The sequence below is a fragment of the Schistocerca piceifrons genome, chromosome 5 (genome assembly GCF_021461385.2).
Source record: "Schistocerca piceifrons isolate TAMUIC-IGC-003096 chromosome 5, iqSchPice1.1, whole genome shotgun sequence".
In the NCBI taxonomy this organism is placed as follows: domain Eukaryota; kingdom Metazoa; phylum Arthropoda; class Insecta; order Orthoptera; family Acrididae; genus Schistocerca; species Schistocerca piceifrons.
Window position 1 is genome coordinate 132,091,954 of NC_060142.1, and position 17,527 is coordinate 132,109,480.

Sequence of the window (17,527 nt, forward strand, 5' to 3'; positions counted from 1 at the left end):
GGAGCGCTAGTTCTGCAAGGTTCGCAGGAGAGCTTCTGTAAAGTTTGGAAGGTAGGAGACGAGGTACTGGCAGAAGTAAAGCTGTGAGTACCGGGCGTGAGTCGTGCTTCGGTAGCTCAGATGGTAGAGCACTTGCCCGCGAAAGGCAAAGGTCCCGAGTTCGAGTCTCCGTCGGGCACACAGTTTTAATCTGCCAGGAAGTTTCATTCAATATGTTCTTTCCATACTATCCGTTAAGTGTGCTATATACTTGCATATGCATATGATTAGCATTTCAGTACAACTGCACTAAGTAAGGAGGAGTAACGTCATCTACACCCTGTAAATACGGAAAAAACTGTACAGCATGTTTTCTATTCAGAAATAGCATTTGATTTTTGGTTGTTGGCAAGGCAGTTTATAAAGGCACATTTGCATGCCGAGCGTCAGTTTCCTCGGAAACGCGAGATATTAATTAAATAAATAATCAGTGACAAATAAATAAAGCCTATGGCACACAACTGCAGCGCTGTGTCGCTGATAAAACAAAAGCACAATTACGTTACTCGTATGTTTGATTAAGAAAGGGGAGCTCTGGTTGAAGTGGTGCGAGAAGCACGTATTTTAGTTTATTGTCTGGCACACCACCATATTTCATGTTATAAAAAATTACTGCGAGTTGCAACCATACTAGGCACTCGATTCTGTAAAGAATTTATATTTATAAAAGCAAGTAGGATTATGAACTGTAGGCTTATTCATTGAATATATCTGATTTAACTAACTGTGTAATTTTTTTGTTTAGTAGACAATCACCTGTGTACAACGTTTTGGCATGGCTGGCAAATTATTGTAATATTGAGATTTAGATTATGAGTCCGCACCTACCGCAGCAGTCTTTGGAAACAATTTAATTACGAAGTCCGATTATTTCAGTTTTATTTCACGGTCAACTACGAGTAACATTGCCTTTACGAAAAAGCCATTGTCAAGCGTCTGATACCGAATAATTAAAACCTGACGACTCATAGGAGAGACAATCATACAGATAAAATAATTAATATTTTATTTTATTAATTTTATATTGGCGACTGCGTGTCGGACTTGTTATTTTGTCATTTGTTACATCGTTCTCTTTGTTTCATGTGAAAAATCAACTTTCTGGACCTGGACTTGACTATATGAGAAATAACAAAAATCAGAAGATATTTGCCAATTATAAAATTTTGCGGGAAGACGCAAAGAAGCTTCCAGCAAAATAAGGTAAGACGCAGCATCTTTGCATTAGCAGGCTTGACCAGACGTATAATTCAGTGTATTAGCTTTTCAGTAAAATTCTGTAGTGTTTCTTTCGAGCATAACAGTTTTCAGTGATAAATTTCATTCTCAGTACTTTTCCCTAAACAATAACGTATGCAACAATACCAATACACGAGTGTACAATATGGCCGACTTCTGTGCGATATCATGTAACATGGCCAGCAGCCATTACCAATAATCTCAAATTCAGTTTATATTTTTAAATTAACAGACAGCCATTGTTGCTACGACCGATTCATGCTCAACTGCATTTTATTTTAAAATCAGTGTCAAATATTTTCTTGAAACATATATCACGTGTGGCATGGTAATAACTAGAAAACAGTACGCAAAAATGGAACAGCAAAGACGTACTATTCAGACGCAATCCGACTCGGACGAGAGACAAATGTTAGAAAATGACTTTACGACAGCAACCGGTAGTGACGATTCATCAAACATTGACGCAAGTGTTGACGAAAATTTTGACAATAGGCCTTCCACCACAAAAATTTCAAAGTCTCAATCAGAGCCCATGTTAATGCATGACGTCACGTCTAATGACGCGGCGGGGGCAGAGACCTTACAAACGGTAAACATTGCCGACATGTTACAAATGCTAATGAAACAAAACGCAGAAAATATGGCAACCTTACAGACGCAAAATGAACAATTAAAGACACAAAATGACGGAATCAAATCTGATCTCATAGCACTCAAGACAGCTAATGACACTTTATGTAAGCGTGTGGAACTTATAGACGCCACACTGACCAAACAGATGACTGAACTCAGTACTAAATTTTCCCAGCTTAATACGAGACAAGAAAAGACTACAACTGACGTAGCACTTTTACAGACACAAGTAAAAAACCTTAATGTCACGTGTGAAGTTCTTACTGAACAAATTCAAACATATCCTTCAGTACATGACAACCTTGAAAAACGAATTACTGACGTACAGAATAAATTTGACAATGTTGAGCAACACCTGACTGACATCTTACAATCTGATGCCACAGCTCATTTTCAAAATATTAATAAAGAATTTCATGATTGGGTAGTCAACAAAGACAAACATTTTGATAGATGCTTACGTGAAAATTTACCAACAATTGTGCACGACTCCGTAGCGCAATACATTACTAATAACAAACAGCTGATCAGTGACGCAGTACAATCCGTCACTGCACCCATGAGACAATTCACCGATCGACCACAGTCTGAATGTAACGAAAATATCAGTCAAAATGCACAGTTCAGGAACCAATATACATTCGAGTATGACACACACATACCGCACACGACAAACACACAAGAACAAAACACACCACGACTACAACACATACCACGATGTGCAAACACAAACACAAGCTATTATCATGGTAAACCACAGCAACATTATCGTAATTACTCGCCAGCTGGACATAGCAGTAATTACAGTGGGACAAATCCATATCATAATGCAAAGGAAGACGAAAGCTTAATGAAACACAGGCAATTTCAGATTTTTATCCCAGAAAAACGAACCATTCATCCGGTGATTTTTCTCAAATCTTTTAGTAACGCATTTCCACGCACTTGGAGTGACCGGAAAAAGATTTCATATATTGCCGGTTACATCCAAGGCGATGCAGCTGTCTGGGCATACAGTCAAGCTGACGTATGTACCACGTACAGTGAGTTTGAGCGTGCTTTTCTGAACAAATTCTGATCGCAACCCGTTCAGGAGCGACTCAGAAGACAAATTTTAGAACCTGAAACTTTTAACAGTAAAAATGGTAACTTACGCAGATATTTTGAAAAATACTTGAACATGGGACACTTTTTAGACGAACCAGTCGCAACGCGAGATATACTCCGTGCGTTGAAGGCCAAATTGCCTTTCAACATTAAAGAAAAACTCCTACATATCCCGGATGACGATTCAGATTATTTTTTAACAGCTTTAGATTCGGTTGACATGTTACTTGAAGATCAGCGCTTCGCGCGGCAAAACAGCAGCCACAATGTTTACACTAGTGGTATGCAAAACATGCAGGCTTGCCAACACAATTCTGGCGCGCCCACAGTTGGATACGCGGTACAACAAAAACAGCAAACTCACGTGCCGTCTCAGTACGGAAATCAAAATCAACACGCGTATTCCAATACAAACAATAGTTACAACAGTAATAACATTTCATGCGGCAATCCATACAAAAGGCACCGCGGTAATAACTACAACGGTAGCAACGGATACAAAGGTAATAACAAAAACACAAACAGAAATAGAAATAATAATAACTACGAGCCAAGACAGCATCAAGGTTGGTCTCGTAACGATCAGTACTTTCATTCAAACTCTGCTTTACCACAGCAGCCACCAGGTCAAGATTGGAGCATACCTTACGACCGACAGGTAAGTTATAATGCGCAACAGCAACAACAACCGCAAAAGTTTAGAGATCATAATAGGCAATATCCGAATGTGAATATAATAGAAATGACACCTGATGCACAACCTCAATCTGTGTCAGTACCTAGTACAAATGCTAATCCAACAAACTAGAAACAGTCACTACTTTGCCCCAGGTCGTGGCTGAAGAATCCTTGGGGGGCGGCTTCAATGTTAATCAGTTATTTGACACCACACTTGAACAACAGAATAATGATATGCCGAGTAATTCTAAACAAAAACTACCTGTTTTATTTATAAGATACAACCACAATAACAATATATCAGATGAACTTTTACAAGACAGTACACAATGTCGTTTAAACACAAATGAAATTGTTTTAGCATCCACTACTGGTGTAGTAGGTGGGATTCCAACTACTATTATCCTAGATACAGGTGCAGCTGTGAGCGTTTTATCTTTTAATTTTTATAAAAAGATGTGTGAATTGGAACCTGTGCCTGAGTTTCCTGCCCAAAACTGTAAAATAACTACTGCACTAGGTAATAAGTCATGTAGGGTTACGAAGCAAGTTTTTGTAAACGTTAAAATAGGTAATGGAACCGTACAATGGCCATTCCTGGTTGTACAAAACCTTGTGACTAATTGAATATTAGGAATAGATATTATGAGCGAGAAGGACTGCATTATAGACTTCTCCAAAGGTAAATGTATTTTAAATGATAAAAGCAGGGTAATTATTATTGATTTGGACAGGAGAACTCTAAAGCATGACAAACACTGTACAGGGTACAAGGTTCAGTTAGTACTTGACAAAGACATTCAAGACATGCAAACACACTCATCTGACACAGAGCTAATGGACTTGAAAACATTGCTTGATCATAAGATAAGTGAAGCTACAGCTCTCAGTGTACATGAACGTATAAAACTACGGGAAGTGTTATCCAAATATTTACAAGTTTTTACCAAACGATTAGGTGTTATCAACACGTATGTGTACAAGATTGAAGTTAAGCCTCACAAGATCTTCTACCATAAGACATATAACGTACCGTTATCTCAACGACCTGCTGTGTGGCAAGAATTAAAACAAATGTTAGACTGGAAGGTCATTGAACCATCCACCTCACCTTATTGTAGTCCTCTACTTGTTGTCAAAAAATCAAATGGAAGCATTAGGTTAGTGTTAGACGCACGAGCTATTAATGAAATAATTTTACCGGTTCACACAAAACCTGAAAATTTAGAAGAGCAATTACAGAAATTTCTAGATGCAAAATATTTTTCCACAATAGATCTCGCTAATTCGTTTTGGCAGGTGGGTATCACTCCTGATTCTCGGAAATATACTGCATTTATGTTCGGGGGGCGAACCTATCAGTTTTGTGTTCTACCCTTCGGACTGAATGTCAGCTCTGGGGTATTCATTACAGCCCTGGATACCGTGCTTGGCGACGATTTAGTTGAGACAGTCACACACTATGTAGATGATATACTGATAGCTACACAATCCTGGAATGAACATGTTGACACACTTCAAAGAATTTTAGAAAAATTTGCACAAGCTGGAGTCACAGCCAATCTTAGAAAATCAAAGTTTGGTTGCAGTGAGATAAAGTATTTAGGACATATCATTAATTCACAGGGCATACGTCCGGACCCCAGTAAATTAGATGCTATCAGAAACTTTCCTAGCCCTCGAACTAAAAAGCAGTTAAAATCATTCCTTGGGCTATGTTCATTTTTCAGACGTTTTTTGCCACAACCACTTTTGAACAGTAAACATCTGCTAAATCTACTCAGAAAGAATCAAGTTTGGATCTGGTCGGAACAGTGCCAGAATGACTTTAATACAATTAAACATGCTTTAGTGAATGCTAACATATTGAGCCATCCAGATTTCAATTTAGATTTTTGTATGACTTGTGACGCTTCACGTACTGGCTTGGGATGTTGCTTATTTCAAGTTGTAAAGAATAAAGAGGAGGAACAGATAAGAATTATTGGGTTTGCAAGTCGTACTCTAACTGAATGTGAGCGTACATACTCCACTACTGAGTTAGAAACACTTTCCATAGTATGGGCATTCAAGAAATTCAATTATTATTTATTTGGAAAACATACAGTAATTTACACCGATCACCAGGCCCTGACATTTTTGTTAACTTGTAAACTTGTACATCCTAGACTATCACGATGGGCAGTTACACTTCAGAACTACTCTTTTGAAATTAAGTACATAAGAGGTAAGGACAACACCATTGCAGACACTTTGTCTAGACTTCCACAAGGTATGAATGATGCCAACAGTGACTTAGAAAATATAAATGACTACAGGATTCTCTTAATGCAAGACAAGCAGTATCACCAATATTATATTGATATGTGCAGAAACATGGCTGAATTACAAAAATCTGATCCTCACTGGTATAAAATAATAACATTACTGGTAGAAAAACACAATCATCCTTTGACTAAGTATTACAAGTTACACAATGATGTGTTATTTTATCGACGACATCCAAATGCTACTAACTGGTGTGTATGCATTCCCAAAGAGTCTGAACGTAATTTAATTTGGCACACACACTTAGTTTGGGGTCATTATGGGACAAAAAAGGTGTTTAGCGAAGCTCAGTACATACTGTTATTTTAGCAATATGAGAAGAAAAATTTACAGGGAACTGAAAACATGTGTCATATGTCAAAAATCAAAACCTCAGAATTTATCCACAAAAACAGATTTACATTCTATTTTACCTAGTAAACCCCTGGAAATTCTGTGTACTGACATCAGTGGACCGCATCCAGCAAGCTCTGGAGGCGTCAAATATATCTTAGCTTTTTACGATATATTTTCTAAACATGTTAAACTTTATGCTTTAAAATCCACCACTGCAAGTGCTATAATACGAAGATTCTCAAGTGATTACCTGACGCACGTGGGAAAACCTAAAGCAATTCTATCAGATAATGCAGCATACTACTCTGGGTACAAATGGAGAAATTTCTTGAAGGACAATAACATTAAAAGTATATTTATTTCGAGGTTTAGTCCACAATGTAACGCGACTGAGAGACTTTTCCGAGAATTAAATCGATTCATGAGGACCTATATTTCATCAAAACATACTAATTGGGTGTCCTACCTAAGTCTTTTCGAAGACGTACACAATAACTTAAATATTTACGATACAAATTACACACCTAACGAGATCATGTTCAATTGCAAACAGAACGATCAGTGGATAGAACCATTACCTAAGTTGTCAGACAAGGAAATCACACCTGAACAGAAAATAAAAGAAGCATTGACTACATTGACACATCACGCACAAATACGAAGCAAACATCACAGAAACATAATAAAAAGAAAACAAAAATTCGAGGTAGGAATGCTTGTACTACTTCGTACGCATCATAAATCTGTAGCACTCAAACGACGCAACGCTAAGTGGCGTCTGCTATATGAAGGACCTTATATAATCGTTAACATACCGCATCCTGGTGCGTATCTGTTACAACATCGTAGAACTAACAAAATTATTGGGCTATACGCACACCGAGATCTTAGAGCATTTCATGCTGAATAATGTTAAAGTCATACCCATCAAAATATTGCTAAGCAACTCGAAAAACTCTGTTGCTACAACACAGATAATAAGTAGTATAGAAATTTTCATTTCAGCGTTCCAGAGTCGCAGTTGAAGACAGAAGAACTTTTCTTTCAATGCCGCGGCTCCACCGAGAAGACTGAATATTAAAGTAAAATTTATGATTACGTAGCAGTGAATGACATATTAATTTTTCACGGAACATTTGTTATTGTAGGTACCACTGACTTGGTATGACACCTGACGAACTGACAGACGTCATCTGTGAAGCGATCTTTTACTTTGAGAAATAGATTAGACGCACATCTCTCATCACGAAAAACATCTATCAGTAGTCAAGGCCACACAGACACTCTACACACACGCACAAAACGCGAGGAATCGAACATTTTCTCTCTCTTACTATTTTGAATATTTATTGAGTAGCGAAAACGCCTGGTCTTGCCTACTGATGTAATGAATGTTGTGTCTAACCTATCTTAATTTCAGATGACATCACAAAACCGATAAAGAGGACGTAAATATCTGCAATTCATGTAATCAAATGTGACACAATGTAATAACCTATAGCGATGTAATGATGATGTAAACATGTTTATGTGCAACTGTATTATGTTTATACTAAGAAAATATGTGACGTGTGTATGTATAATTACTTTTTTTTTTTAACTGATGTATCATGTAAAAATTTGAACAAAACGAGTGCCAAAAAGACATTGCATAGTGAACCTCTGTTCACGGACATTAACGAACATTACTAACTCTGCAACTACGCAGAAACCTATGTGAAGGAAACGGTTAATGCCATTCATTATGCATCGTACCTATGTAAACGCGATGAACGATTTCCTTCATTAATAACTACGAACATTTAGGTGAGCTATATTCAGCAAAAAACTGAAAATGTGAAGTGCATAATTCGTGCATCGTCTAGTGACATTACTACAGTACCCAACTTCAAGATGTTAACTGGATTAAATGGACACAAAGTGCCTGTCCAGAAAACAACACGACGGGTGGAAGAATTTTGGTTGGAACTTCAGGGAATGAAATGTTCTCGAAATGTGACGGACACTCTTACCTGGACTGTCCAAGGATCGACGCCAGCTATGTGCCGTCAGAGGTTCTGCAACCAAGCTTCCACGGAATGTAAAAAACGAACTGCACATGGACCAATTACTCGACGGGTCACGTCTGATCTGTAATAAGCAATGCTTTTACTCACAACGAACTGCATCACAACGACTATAATGGAAATAGGAAATGGACACGCTTATGTATTAATCACGTTGTTATACAACGATGTTACTCTGATCAAAAAACTTTACCACGAGGATACTAACCTGTAAAAAATTATTGTGCAGCAGATGAATATGAACTGTGACAACGACACGATGTGTATAGGTCAACGCACCTGAAACATACGGACATTTTTCTTTGAAGTATTTCAAAACAATACTATGTAACTAAGAACATTCAACAATCTAAGTTGTATTGTGTTATAACGAATATTGTAAATTTAAAACTAAGTTACCTGTCATAGAATGTAGTCTTCATATGTAATCTTGGTTCAATATTTTCTTTGTGCAACGACTGAGAAACGCGCGCACACGAACAATATGAACTGCAATACTGTGCCGCGTGATCTAACTGTACGACATAACGGCAGTCACACAGACGCTTCTGCGCATGCGCGCACTCTGTCTGCCAACATAAGAACTTTTACGGCGCACCTGCGTCATTCAAAGTTTGTATATAATGTGTATAATGTGTATAATGTAGGTCATGTAAATAGTTGTAGATAACTTAGATTTACTTGTGCCTTTAGGTGAATTGCTCGCCTGCAGGTGTGTCCTTTCGCCTCGCAATTCAGGGGGCAATATAAAGGCTCATTTGCATGCCGAGCGTCAGTTTCCTCGGAAACGCGAGATATTAATTAAATAAATAATCAGTGACAAATAAATAAAGCCTATGGCACACAACTGCAGCGCTGTGTCGCTGATAAAACAAAAGCACAATTACGTTACTCGTATGTTTGATTAAGAAAGGGGAGCTCTGGTTGAAGTGGTGCGAGAAGCACGTATTTTAGTTTATTGTCTGGCACACCGCCATATTTCATGTTATAAAAAATTACTGCGAGTTGCAACCATACTAGGCACTCGATTCTGTAAAGAATTTATATTTATAAAAGTAAGTAGGATTATGAACTGTAGGCTTATTCATTGAATATATCTGATTTAACTAACTGTGTAATTTTTTTGTTTAGTAGACAATCACCTGTGTACGACGTTTTGGCATGGCTGGCAAATTATTGTAATATTGAGATTTAGATTATGAGTCCGCACCTACCGCAGCAGTCTTTGGAAACGATTTAATTACGAAGTCCGATTATTTCAGTTTTATTTCACGGTCAACTACGAGTAACATTGCCTTTACGAAAAAGCCATTGTCAAGCGTCTGATACCGAATAATTAAAACCTGACGACTCATAGGAGAGACAATCATACAGATAAAATAATTAATATTTTATTTTATTTTATTTTATAAGTTGTGTTACGTCTCGTCTAAGGAGGAGAAACTCGTACCAGCACATGTTGAAATGTGACAACTGCAATATCATGACTTACCAAGACTGCTTTGTTTGGGCTCACATGACTGCCACGCGCTCATGGAGTCTTTAGTACAAAATAATGCTCAGCACATTTCAGTATCTCAAGATTCCACATGACTAATATAGGTCAGGTTGCACACTTTTTCGCTCAGCCTTGCTGGACTGTACAGCCTTGAGTCAAGAATCTACAGCAAGACAAATACCCACACGTGAAGTGTAATGATGTCTACAACGTCACAGAATGTCAGCATGATTATTAGTGTTGTGGCGTCCATTGATATTGTAGTGAACTGAAAATTCTTTTCTGCTCTCTGACATGAAAAGACACGTAAAGGACTAATTAGATTGCCCCGCATTAGGAGCCAATAATTGACATCAGTAATTAAATGAAACCAGACTCAAAAGATTATGAGATTAGTGGTTTAATAAACGAATGGAGGAGTTTGTTTCGATGAATATAACATGAAATGACTGTATTTATTTCAGCAACTTCACACACACACACACAAAGAAAAATCACAAATCTCAGGGCCGATTTGACTAGGTGTTAAGGGGAAGGAGGAAGCCTTCTCACTTTGAAACACGTATGTAACGTAGCAGCGATGGTGAGGCATGATAAAATCTTTGACCAGAGAGCCTTTTATCGTAGTTAGTCTGCGCTTGACCGCGCGAGAGTTGCGAGCAGCTCTCTGTCGGTAGCAGTAGCTCAGTTGCGTCCAGTAGTCGGTCGGTAGTAGTCGTGCAGTACAGTTGCGAACAGTCTGTCAGTGGGCAGTCTGTGAGCAGTGCAGTATGTCGGTAGTAGCAGCCCAGTGCAGTTGTGTGTGAGGAGTCGGCGGGCGTCGACATGGCATTCTGGTCAAGATACAGGACGAGGTATATTATTTTTAAATGTGCTCAGCTAATAATGTAAATTAACTGTAACTAATTTGTGCAATAATCGCCCCAATAATAATTTTGATTTCAAAGCAAATTTTTACAAAAGAACCTTTTAATTGAACCAACGATCTCCTTCCATTTCCTTTAAAGAAAAGTTTCAGTTAAATTTAAAAAAAAAATAGTATTTGCAATGCATTTCCTCCAAGCCGTGGCCAACAATAAGAGCAGAAACCTGACATGCAGTTATACTGAGGTAAGAAATTAATTCTGATTTTTGCACAGGGCCAAAGACCGATATTTCGGTTTAATTGAATTTTCATTGTCTCTAAAGTTTCATTAGCACTGAATTGTTTTTCATCATTTTCGTGACAGCTTATACTTTGAGTCAGATTGCGATTCTCATTTTTTATTATCATTAAATTTAATTGCAGGGAGGTTACGTTTGGCTGCCATTTCTATCAAATAATATTGTCTTTTAAATTTTTGTGGGGAGGTTACACTTGGCGACCCTGCCAGGATCGAATTTCGTTGAGAATCTTTTGAACAACAGTCAGATATCTGCTCTTATTTGCTTAGATATAATTAGGATTTGGCGCAACGCATTTACTAATCTTGTGACTTTATTTCTACAGGTCAACGGCAATTCGTTGCTGTGTTGTATTTTTGTTTGTTGCTTTTTGCATCTGTGCTTATTTGTTTTGTGCATAATTGTGACTATTGTAAAAATGCCGCTAAAGACTGTGAATAGTGTATCGCGAGGTATTGTGAACGAAATTACCGACTTAAACAGCATGACCGATAGTAATTGTGACACGCAGTGTCATGATGACAATCCTGCGTTCATTGACAATCAGTGCATTCCAACTACTAATGATGACTTTTACGTTAATAATGAACAAGCGAACTCAATTGTCTCCTGTGTTAATTTGACGACAATTGATGACGCGGGGAGCTCTATTGTAATGAGCGCTGCCCAGCTTAACACACCCGTTTTAGAAAATTCAAATAATGTACAGACAAATTTTTCTAGTGAAAATGAACAGTGTACTGAAAGTACGACGGATCTATTTAATTCCGAAATAGTGACTGACTGTGTACATCCGACTGGCGGACCTTTTTGTAAATTACAGAATGACCAAATGGTCACACAAAACGAGACAATTCCAGATCGACCATTGAATAGCACAGAGAATAGAAATGCTAATTTTGAATTGGATCCAATTATGGCATTTTTGCTGCAAAATTTCAAACAGTTTAATGAAAAATTTAATAAAATTAATGAAAAACTAGACAAACAGAGTGAAGATTTCAAACAACTTATGAAAGAACAAGACGACTATTACAAACAGCGGAAGGAAATGATGAATAATTATTTCAAACAACTTAATGAAAGTTTCGACAACCATTACAAACAACTTAGCGAAACAATTAATGAAAGTTTCAAACTGACAAGCGAAAAACAAGACGACCTTAAAGAACAGAACAAACAAGTTAGTGAGCAGATTACAGCTGTTACCGTGCAATGTCAGGACAATAAAGAACAATTACGTGAGGATATTGAGGCTTGTGCTAATAACAGTAATGAAGAAGTTGGCACTGTTGCACAAGAATTAAGTAGCACACGTGTAGACACAACAGAATCACATAAAGACGAGATTAATGCAGTCACTGAACAATGTTCAGCAAATGAAACACAGAAACACGAAATTGATGCAGTCACTGAACAATGCCCTAAAAACGCAGTACAGATACGCGACGAGTTTAATTTCGAGTCACTGGAAGTTTCACACACTATGAATACGGAAGTTGTTAATAAAAGTGAACGACACAACAACCAAATTGACGAAAGTATTACAGTAACAGAATTAACAATTATTTCAGTCACCAATACGTCACAGAACCCGCCACGTTGCGAGCATTTGTCAGAGTCACGCAGCGTGTATAATGTGAACAATTTACAGAGACTACGCGAATTAAAATCCGAAAAGCTACGCGACTTAAAATCGTACTTGAAGTACGAAATGACACAGACAAACAGATTCACATACAAACCCGAACGTGTTTTCAAATTCAATGACGAGAACGTAGATTACGAGCAATTTTTATCCACCAGAAAATGTAAGGAATTTAATAATGGGAGAACACAGATACACGATTTGCACTGTATACGACAATTTATTTTTGTGCTTTCACCGCTACTGCCTGTAATGCGGAAACTAGCTTTGAACCCGATAAGACAATTTGCTATTGTATTTTCATCAGCATTGCCTATAATGCAGAAATTAGAATTAGCATGGATACAGCAATTTATTTCTGAATTTTTACCGCCATTGCCTGTAACACAAAAACTGAAATTTATTTGCAGCGCGTAATTGACCTCAGGGGATTCATTACGCTTTAATGAATATGTGCCGTAGCGAGCATAGGGCCCCGAGCTGTAGTAGTGCTGTTTCATCTTTAGTTTTCTGCACTGCTGCCTTCTCTTCTACTATCCTTTATATCTATCAAAACAGCTCTTTAACTATTGCTCTACCTAGAATTAAGAAAAATGACAAAGAAAACCCGATGTGACAAATTTTTACCGAATGTGACAATTTTCATTAGGCACTCCAGAATCACGAGAATTTTAATTACAGATAAAATCGGAATCATCAGTATGTATAAAATTTTGAGTAATCGCAACCACATTTTAGTAACAATAGATGTTTTTCACTACAATAGCATGAAAGTCAGCCGCTTAGCATACCTAACCAACAATGCAGTCTACAAGGTCAACCAAACTTTACTGTTTCGGCGCGTGCACGTATAGTCCCAGATCCAACAAATAGTAACGCACAGCAGCAAGAAAATAACTACGTATAGAAAACACAGTATTTGAATTCTTATCGCAATGCACCGTATAGAAGTGACTATCATGACCAACGTAAAAATAATGAGCACAATTTTCAGCGTACATTTAATAACAGTCGATCTTTTCAGCAGCAAGAACATCAGCAACAACACATTATCATGAATGATCCAGACAATAGGTGTCATCCATAGCGTAATACGTCAGGAAGAGTTAACAGAACAGTTCAAATAGTCGAAATGCCACAGCATCTTCCCGTAAATAACAGCACGTACGACAGAATTTGACCAGACACAGTACAGATTGCATATTCCAGTAACGTAAGCACTACTTTAGACACGCAGAATGTTGTTCATGAAAATGTAATTACTTTTGACGACATACGAGACACTCTTTTACAGGAAAGACCATTTGTTCAGAAAACTATTTCACGTCCTGTCATCGAAATTAAAATTGGTTCATCGAAATTTTCAGCAGTAATTGATTCCGGATCACTTATATCAGTAATAAATGAAGAAACTTTTAACGAGTGTAACAAAGAGAATACGTATCCGACATTACCATTAGGCAAAACAAAAGTGAAAGGAGCAGTACCGAGTAAAGGAGTAGACGTTAAATTACAGACGCATTTATCATTTTGTATCGCAGGTCACACATTTCACTCAAATTTTTGGATTGTTCCTTTATTGACGACAGACGTAATTTTAGGCACTAATTTTCTCGTACAACACGATGCAGTGGTTGATTTTCAAAGTTCTTATTTAATGTTAAAGGATGAAAACGTACAACTTGCTTTAGAATTTCAGCACTCACTATCTGCGGAAGAACAAACAATTAACCGCACAGAGGTCATTTCCGCAACACGTAACATAGACTGTAATCCCACATTGTTCACAGATACGTATGTACACAACTATAATACTCCAGACGAAGCTGACTACGACGTAATGCAATTGATTTCTGATAAAGTTAAACAAAGCAGTGCAAATACAGACGACGAACGCACGCAACTACGCAAAATTCTTTTACAGCAAGCTACATGGACACGCATGTTACGAGCTAGAAACATTTCTCCGATTTATATATCCAAGTACCATGCTTCTTCGAACCCTTGTGAACGGTTAATGAAAGAAATTGGTAAGCTGTGCCGAATATACTGCCACAAAATACATATTGATTGGGATACACACATACTCTCATTCCAAGATGTAATTAATTCCATTCCAAATGAATCCACTATGCTATCTCCGTCTGTTATACTGAAAAACGTTGAACCACCAAACAAAATTAAAGAATTTGTAAACTTCCCTACCTGTCGTCGACTAAGACACCACGAAATAATTGACATTGCGCTGAACAACATCAAACGTGCTGCAGAGCGCCGGAGAAGACAGCAAAAACAGGTTTGTACACGCCGCGACTTTCACGTTGGACAGAAGATATTAGTGCGTACACACTATTTATCCAGCAAATTAAAAGGTAAGTGCAGTAAATTTGAACTTCTATACGCAGGTCCATATCGGATTCGCAGCATCCCTCACCCCAATGTTGTACACGTCGAAACTTTGAGAACCAGAAAATCGAAAGGCAATCACCATATCTCAAACATTAAACCCTTTATTGAATGAAACCACTTTATGATTCAACACACTATGATGCCATTTACTAATGCAGTTATATTCACCTGACTAATTACTGATGATTATCGTATTTTTTCTTGGCAAGTGCCCGACAAGGTAAGGTTAGCAGGCCGCTTTTCTTGTCGTTACACATTAGACCGTGCACATTTTCCATTTTTTTGTGTGTATGATTGTATTCCAGTTTTGTTTATATGCACTGTGAAATAGTTAAGGTATAACACACCAGTTGATTTTGACATTCTTTTTGCCCTATGACATCTCAAGATTGTGACTGTTTTATATTTTTTTTTGCTGCTGCATTGTATTATTCTGTGTACATTTTTGCATCTGAACACTGTCAATGTCTTTGACATATTACGTTTTCTGTCATGTTATGCTGTATGGTTAATTATGTCACCATAAACCAGTCATTATTTAGTGGGTATATGATTTAAATGCAAGACATTAATCTTTGTTCATCAATTTCAGAGAGAAATGATGCGTGTAAGAAATAAATTCAACAGAAATGGGAATTTCACCTACGGAATAAACGAAAGAAGATGCAATAACTTTATGAGGAGGAGTAAATGGATCAGGATTAACAAGCATTAACAAGAATATGCTATACTCATCGTAGAATAGCAGTCTTAACTAATTTTTTCTTTCGGAATACAAGGCGATTGATGCAGGCTGTCAGACAGAACTACACATCTTAGTTTTAGTGATGAAATATGCTAGAGATAAGGAATAGTTGTATAATGAGTAATGAAGTGATTTTTTTGCAGATGATACTGAATGCTGATGAATAATGATGAAGGATATGCTGTTATGAATAATGAAGTTTTCTTTATAGGTGATGATAATAATGAAGTTATGATAATATGGATAATGAAGTGATTGATAATGAAGTTTTTTCTTTACAGATGAGGATAATGTTGAAGTTATGTATTTATGCTATGTAGTTATTTAAGTATTTGTTGCAGTTTGCTTTGACAGCAGGTGTTATATTGCATAGTAGGATGATGGAAAGTTTTGGAAAGGACAGCTATGAATACATTTTTTATACACATTTCACTACCTGTTAATTCGAAGTTCACTACTTTTCAGCATAATATGTGTTTCTTCTTTCAGATCAATAATCCATTTTGTATTTTTTTCCAGGAAAAGCTTTTCATGATACTTACTAAACCTGTTACTTATTATACCTGTTCTAGTACTTGCATTTTTATTTTTTTTACCCATTTGTGTCTATCATTTATAAATGTGATCACATATACTGCCTTGTTACATAACCTTGCTACAGCTGACTCATGACGAATGACGTTACCTATCCTCATTTGCAGCAATAGGTCAAAAGCAAATAGTGTTATGCCTCAGCAATTAATTATCGATCCAAACGCAATGCATTGCTAACAAAAAAAAAGTATTACCAGTCCCACATAATGTCACTAGTTTATGATAATTCTGAATAATACTGATTAGCTCTGAATAGTATGTCACTTGAGTAATGACTTCTTAATGAGACAAAAATATATATATATATATAGAATAATGTTTTGTAACTGGCTAATAACTGCCACTGTTTATTGTAATGAGACTACTTATAATGCCCATGATTATTAATGCTATGATTGTAATTAGCTGATTTTTAATTATGACTTCTTAATGATCTGAATAATACTGAATGAGGAACAATGTTTTATACTATTCGATACTTGATGGCCACTGAGTGCCAATAATTAGTGTCACCTAATGAATTACGTTATTAATTATGCCATTAATTAGCTCCTGTTTTCAATGATGATTTTTCATGTTCTATTACTGGCCACTGAGTGCCAATAATTAATGTCACTAAATGAATTACGTTATTAATTATGCCATTAATTAGCTCCTGTTTTCAATGATGATTTTTCATGTTCTATTACTGGCCACTGAGTGCCAATAATTAATGTCACTAAATGAATTAGGTTATTAATTATGCCATTAATTAGCTCTTGTTTTCAATGTTGACTTTTCATGTTTTGGCAAATGGCCAATGAGTGCCAATAATTTGTATCACTCAATGTATTATGTTAATGCTAGGCCAATAATTGACTCTCCTTTTCAATTAAGACGTCTGATGAACATTATTCTGTCATACTAAATATGCTTTGTAACTGGCCAAGGACTGCCACTGTTTATTGTAATACGATTACCCATGATGCCAATAATTTAATTTTATGAACATTATTCTGTAATACTAAATACATGGTACAGAAATGTTCAATAACTAGGCT